The sequence below is a fragment of the Daucus carota genome, chromosome 3 (assembly GCF_001625215.2).
Source record: "Daucus carota subsp. sativus chromosome 3, DH1 v3.0, whole genome shotgun sequence".
Taxonomy (NCBI): domain Eukaryota; kingdom Viridiplantae; phylum Streptophyta; class Magnoliopsida; order Apiales; family Apiaceae; genus Daucus; species Daucus carota.
Genome location: NC_030383.2, coordinates 2,274,398 through 2,281,743, shown reverse-complemented (window position 1 = coordinate 2,281,743; position 7,346 = coordinate 2,274,398). Strand labels below are relative to the sequence as shown.

Sequence of the window (7,346 nt, the reverse complement as noted above, 5' to 3'; positions counted from 1 at the left end):
TAAGATCTTATGAGTTTAATCTAATATACTAAACTAGTTGAGAAGACGCGCGTTGCGGCGGCCTATAAAAATTATATTAATAATTCAATATTAATATTTGTATAATAAAATAATTTTGTGACTATCTATAAAATGTATATTAATGCTTCAAAATTAATATTTATTGGATAATATAAATTTTATATTATAAAAATCTTGATGTAATACCAATACTAATTTATAAAATTGCAAAATTGGACTATAATTCATGGTGAAAAAATGAAAATAAATTTATACACGTAATTAACAATTTAAAGCACGACGAATCTTAATTTTATTTGTTTGTTTTTTCAAACAGTAATCATGTTTTTACATTGTCACCTTCCTCCAATTTTTTTGGATTGATTGCGCACAAAAACATTTAATTTAAATCCGTAAGAGAGCGGTCTATAACTACCCTTACTTATAACAACTTTTATTTTTTAATACTGTATAAATAGTCTTCACTTAAAAGTTGCTTGAACAGAGCAAACAGATTATGCATGAATAATTTTTTCATGTATACAAAGTAAATCATATAAAATTAACAACAACAAACATGTTCGATAAACAAAACAAATATTATAAAACAATAACCAACAAACATACATCAGTAATAGTTAATTTATTGATATCATCCATCAATATCATGTCAAGACTATATTCTTTTCCTGTGTTTGGATTTGTCGACTCCCACGCAACGGTCTATAACTACCTTGCTTGCAACAACCAACCTTTATTTTCTTAATACTGTATAAACAACCTTCACTTATCGTTGCAGAAGAACGGCACCGCCGAGTTAGAAATCGAGCGAGAGAATTATCACCAGAGAGAGGTAGGGTTGTGGTAGATGATCCAAAACCCTACAATCTATAGGGATATTTATAGGTGCAGAAAGACTTGTGTGCTACTATTTTCCATAATTAAATAATCTGAAACAAAATCAGATTAAAATTTTCAAGCTACTATATTCCATAAATAATCTGAAACAAAATCAGATCCTGAAACTTACTTCTAATATACCGGAAACTAAAAAAGGTAGTTCTAATTTTTGATATTTTTCATCCAAAAATTCCAGAAATTTAGAAAAATAGAACGGAGCGATGTGAGAGGCGCCACCTACACGCCCCTCGCTTCTCCTTTATATAAGTATATTGATTTTGATATTTTTCATCCAAAAATTCCAGAAATTTAGAAAAATAGAACGGAGCGATGTGAGAGGCGCCACCTACACGCCCCTCGCTTCTCCTTTATATAAGTATATTGATTAAGAGTTTTAAACTTAATTCTAGGTGCTGACGGGCCGATGACCGATTACGTTAATTTCATCACAGTCTTTGTTTTTGCTTAAGATGTTAGTAATTCCAGCAACAGATATATTTTTGTCTTCCTACTTTGCCACATCTAGCTCATCATCTGATCCAGTGGCAGCAGGAAGATTCAGATCAAATGATAACAATAACAATAACTTGTTTCTTAATTTAAGCCGACCCGTGACTTATTATACAAAAGACATTTCTCAGTTTAAAGTCAGACTTAAAGCGTGATTTTAACAACAATAAACAAAATATCTAGAATAAATTTTTTTTTTTGAAACAAAGGTGTTAATCTAATAATAGAAAGTCATACGCATCTATACCAATGATCGAGTCGAACAAACTTGAAATTGCAATCACCTGTTCTCATGAAAAGACAGTTAAACGATATTTTGAAGATAAAGTATATACAACTACAAATACCTGCTTCATACATCCTCGTTGAATCACCGGTATCCTCTTCATCATATCCTAATAGACCTATCGTTTGAGTTATCGACCAGAACTGTGATTCCATGCAAATTTTCATCATTAAATCAAGACACCCGCTTACAATGAAGAAGCGAATTTTTTTTTTCTGAATAAAAATTTTGATTATATATTATTATTCAGGAAAAATAAATTTTAAAAAATAATATTTTTAACTACCCGGTCAAAACACTTAAAAGTGTGTGCTAAAAGTTAGAGTCCTGTGGAAAACAAACAAACAGAGGGAGTAATATTCAATTTGGATTCAGTTTCTGGATTCTTAAAACCTAAATTTCAGTGTGGTTTTGTTTAGACGTTCAAACCGCCCAAACAGAGACGTGATCGCCTTGCCAAAACCCTATATTTCAAATTACAACGGCATCTCTTGTATTACGAGAAAAGGAGGAAGACTACAGCGGCCAATCAATAGGTGGGAAACTTTCCCACCTGTACGCTTTGCTGATCGAAAGTATGGCGAAGGATTCGGTTTTGATCCTGTAAGCTAGAATTACAAGCTTGTCATTTTGTCAAATGATCTGAGGTTTGCTAGGCTTACTACTCTAATTCTGATAATTGGATTAATATATCTGTTCCTGATTATGTGTTTACTAATATTAGCGGAACCACCTCAACAAATTCTGTAATTATTGTAACGGATTGTCCTTACTTGGACATTTCTGAGATACACGAAAGACAAGCATATGAACAAACCAATAGTTTGATTACTCTCAAGTTTGATGTTGTGCGTAACGAGTTCAAGTTGATGCCTGGATTTTTTTGTGATAAAGCAGGTGGTTTTGAATTTGTGGATATGAATGATTCTCTTACTTTGATAGTATATGAGTACAACAACTATCCTTTTTCTGAGCTTATGCTCAATCTATTTTCTTTGGACGGGGAGAAGGGATGCTGTGTTTGGAGTAAGATATACAGTATCGGACCATTTAATCGTTGGTTTAATTGTGGTGGTATAGGGGTTTGTGGTGAGATTGTGTTTCATGATTGGGGTAAGTTTTGCTGTTATGGTCGCAAAACAAATACGATTTATAAACTCCTTAATACGTCTTCTACAACTGCAACTACAAATGATTCGAGAATAAGCTGCTTCAGATATACTCCTAGTTTGCTTTCATAGAGGGAATAAAGTCTGTTTTTTATTTAACAACCTGAACTTGTTGTGCAAGTGTTCAGTATTCCAGAGTTCCTCATGGAGTAATCAATGCACTTAAATATTGATCATTTGCTTAAGGTCATTTGGTTTTATAACCTACGTAAGTGCTTACTCAAATGTTTAGTTAAACTTTAAATGAATTATAGGATGTCACCACAACTGCTTTGTACTTGTGGTTTGCAATCCTCTTTTTCTATTTCTGTACTCTGGTTAGTTTGTTCTGATACTTGATATTTTGGTAGTTTTGTTCAAATATGTTAGTAGTTTATGTTTGACTTTTCCTCAAGAGTTTTGAAATATTAATGAATCCTTGTTCGCATATATTTGTAAATGAAGGGTTAGGTGCAGTCTGGTTGCTGTATATTATGGTGCAAGTTCTTTTAGTTTTAATATAGCATTGATAATTCAGATGTGCTGGAGGGATAAAAATCACATTTGTGAAACGAAATTTCCCAGTTGGAGCTTTAAATTAGAGGATTTTGAGAAGCTGGAGCATTTGAACAAGGATGTACTGTTTTGGAGGCTTTTGGAGCATTCCTGTTCAGGCTGTCCTCAGGCATTTGGAACTTGCCAGTGCTATATGCCGCCTCTAAGGTATGTGGGAATTGTTGGCTGTGCACTCTCTGTTCTTTTTACCTGCTTGGTGTTCTGAGAAATTCGACAACTTGAAACATTATCTAACTGTGAGTCACTGGAATGCATTGTTGAGGAGGTCGAGGGTGATGAAACCTGGGAGATAAATGGTAAGACTAGTACCACGTCTTCTTAAGTCTCATCAATTACTCTTCACTCTTTGCCAAACCTCAGAAGTTTCAGTTGCAGTGTAGGCTTTTATTAATTGTGATAAGTATTAGACTAAAATACCCCTTTAAATATCACAATTATATCAGTTAACGTTAAGATTTTAACGGGACTTAACGAGAGCCACTGTTTCAAAAAGCGGAAGCAAAGTTTAGCCATTTTTATAAGAAGTTGAATACCTGGCCAACCTTATTATAACTCGGTGTAAAGTTTGGCCATAAATGTGAAGTTTAGTCTTATGTAATTTAATGTGCTTTAAGTGTCCCCAGATAGAAAGTATTTCAGTTCCCCAGATACAAACGCACCATTCGTACACGTTAATTGGTACGAGTACGAAGAAGAAACATTTATAGACGTAAACGACTACGTAGGACAAATCACAAAAGTAGAAGCTACTTAAGTGACTCTGATGTAGTCAAGAGATTTGCGGACATTTCCTGCTGTTCCTGTAATATAGAGTTGTAATGCTATTACACCATTATAAATATAACTAGCATAACATCCCGTGTATCTAGCACTTGGATTAGAACATGTGTACTCCTGTTGTTTACCTCACAAATTAAACCGAGACCTCTCGGTTACAAACAGAATAGCCCCTAAATTCGTTTTTGCTGGCCCTACACTGAGAAGTGCTTGGCTGCAAGCTGTTCTGCACGATAATCCGTCGAGCTCTTGTAAAAAGAAGCATACTAATGCTCTCAAGATCATTTAAAGATCTTAGTTAGGTGGTGGATTTCGATTGGCTGCCATCCTATTAATAATGATGGTCTTAGTTTGGTGGTGGATTTCAATTGGCTCTCATCCTATTAATAAAGATGGCTCATGTATGCAAAAAAATCTCCACCAATCAAAATTTTCCACCTAACTAAAAAATACTCCCTCAGTCCCACCAGGTTTTTTACGTTACTTTTTGACACGTATTTTGAGGCTCCTATAATGTATAGTTCCATAATATGTTTTTTAAATTTTTTTCTCTGAATAAATGTTTGACATTTAAACTTTTATTCATCTTTGTCTAGTTGTTGATTTTATTATTATAATTAATGATGAAATTGATTAATCTTTTTCTAAAATATCTAAATTCAAAGTATATAAATATAATAAAGATGAATGAACTTGGATTTATATTTGGATCATATGGTTGGAATGAGATTTGGATCCCGCCCTAAATTTGGATCATTTGGTGATCCAAATTTGAATCTATGGTTGGAGTTGGCCTAGCAACCAAACAACTGCTCCTTGATTGCTATATTGAAATTCACCCAAGTCTACCCTCCTGGAATACAAATATCATACTTCGGGTTGCAGCGCCATACATGACTGATCGCAGCGCCAATGCGCCATACAGGCATACATGACTGATCTTGTCTCGTCCACAGTAAAACTAAAAGATTCCCACGTTAATTCCACTAGTTGATCAATATTTAGTATACTATTAACATGCTTGTGCTAAGCATCCACGGACTTTTTAAACCCTCCAGGATGTTAACTTATAAGTAGTAATGTTTGGATGAGTTAATATTTTAAACATCTGTGTCACTGCTAATTACTACTATAACTAAGCATCCATTGACTTTATAATCGCTCCAGGCTGTTAACCAAGTGATGTTAGACAATTAGTAAGTAATTTAAACACTAACACTAGTTGCAATACTACATTGCATGTTATACCTGCAATTATTTCATCAATCTCAGTATCAATTTTATACCCCTTTGCTTCCTTTAGTTCTCTCTTTTATTACTGCCCGTGTTCTTTTTCCCTTCTGTTTGGCCATTCATATATAGAAGTCTAAGCAATTTGACCTGCATTTTCGTTTTCTTACGGTTCAAACACCAGCAAATAACAAACAATCACGTGATTAAAGAAAATTAAAGAAATGTATCATAATTTTTTTTCATATTTAAAGCTTAAACATCAAAGAAAAGTAAAGAAATATGTCATAATTATTTGAGAGGTCATGTTGAGTTCCTGGTTTCTCCTTTCCTTTATATAAGTGTATATTTTTTTTAATTAATTTTAAAAAAAAGGCAAGAAGAGTAATTTAACAATGATCAAAAATATCTAAACAAACGGTAAATTATTCTTAGCTAATTATTGGTTAGTATATATATGTATCGGATGAATTTAATGAGTTCGACTTTAGCTAAACAATGTGGAACACCCAAGCAATGATTGCTTGCAGCTTGTAGACTAATTCGAACAAGGCGGGTTGATCAAAAGCAAATCGGAATGAGGCGGATTGTATGTTATACTCTCATTGAGCAGCTCAAGTCGGTTATTATGTAGGTTCCGAACCACCGGGTCAAGTGCTGGCCAGACAGATTCCCGCGACATTCATGTACTGGCATAGTTCCAAGATTGCAAGACTAATCGTGCTGGAGCTCTGCTAGAAGTTGTATTATTGTTGAAATCCTCATTATTTAACAACCAACAACATACACAAATCCTATTTAAACATCATATTGTATATTTTGAATGCAACAGGAATTAAAGAAACCATCTGCCTACCTTTTGAAACATTTATAATAGTCGGCCTCTGTGATTGACAATTAAATAGATTCTTACATTTATAATAATCGGTATCTATGGTTGATAATTAAATAGATTCTTAAACAAAAGGACAAAAAAAAGCATCTCCAATGGTGTGTTGGCTATAATCATTGGTTAAATTGTACTTTAAAAAATTATGTAATAATTGTTGAACCTTTAAGACATTGTGCTTCGATGGTATTGGCTGTATTAGTTGGTTATAACTTAAAAATAATATATTATTAATATTTAGATTGTTATAAATTGAATATATCAATTTAATATAATAATAAATGATGTGTAAACTACTAATCTTCCTCTAGATTTCTTATAGAGTAGTGGTTGGACAGATATAATCATCCACAGGAGGTTGGCTATAATTATTGAAAAGAGGTGAGTGTTGTTGTAGTGTTAATTTTTATTTATGATAAGCTTACTTAGCTAAAAGCTTAGGTTTGTTCAATTGTTCCGCTAGAAGGTGGAAACGGTCTCTCTCGGCTAACAACCCAGTAATCTGTCATTTTAATTATTTACACTTATTTTAAACATGCATGCAATATAAAAATGGCATGCATGTATTTTATACTCCCTTCGTCTCATTTTAACCGTTTTTGACTTTTTTACACGTATTTTAAGGTGTTGAAAAAAATTATATTTAAACATAATTATTCTTCATAAAATTTATATCAAATAAAAGTTTAGAATCTAAACTTTTATTTGAGATAAGAATTGAATTTTTTTATTGAGCGTAGAATTGAATTTTAGCTCTGTGTATGCTTGGTTAAATATGGGAAGTCATTTATTCCGCAACATTCATGTACTGTGGCATATATAGTTCCAAGATTGTAAGACTAATCGTGCTGGAGCTCTGCTAGAAGTTGTATTATTGTTGAAATCCTCACTATTTAACAACCAACAACATGCACAAATCCTATTTAAACATCATATTGTATAATTTGAATGCAACAGGAACTAAAGAAACCATCTGCCTACTTTTGAAACATTTATAATAGTCGGCCTCTATGATTGACAATTAAATAAT

The 7,346-nt window shown here is 32.9% G+C and overlaps 1 long non-coding RNA gene across 1 annotated transcript; it reads left to right on the top strand.

Annotated features, from left to right (window-relative positions):
- Positions 1–2,049: 2,049 nt before the first annotated feature.
- Positions 2,050–6,282, top strand: LOC135151073 (uncharacterized). Its single transcript, XR_010289542.1, has 2 exons — positions 2,050–3,073; positions 3,383–6,282. It is a non-coding gene; the product is annotated as an uncharacterized LOC135151073 (long non-coding RNA).
- The last annotated feature ends 1,064 nt before the right edge of the window (positions 6,283–7,346 follow it).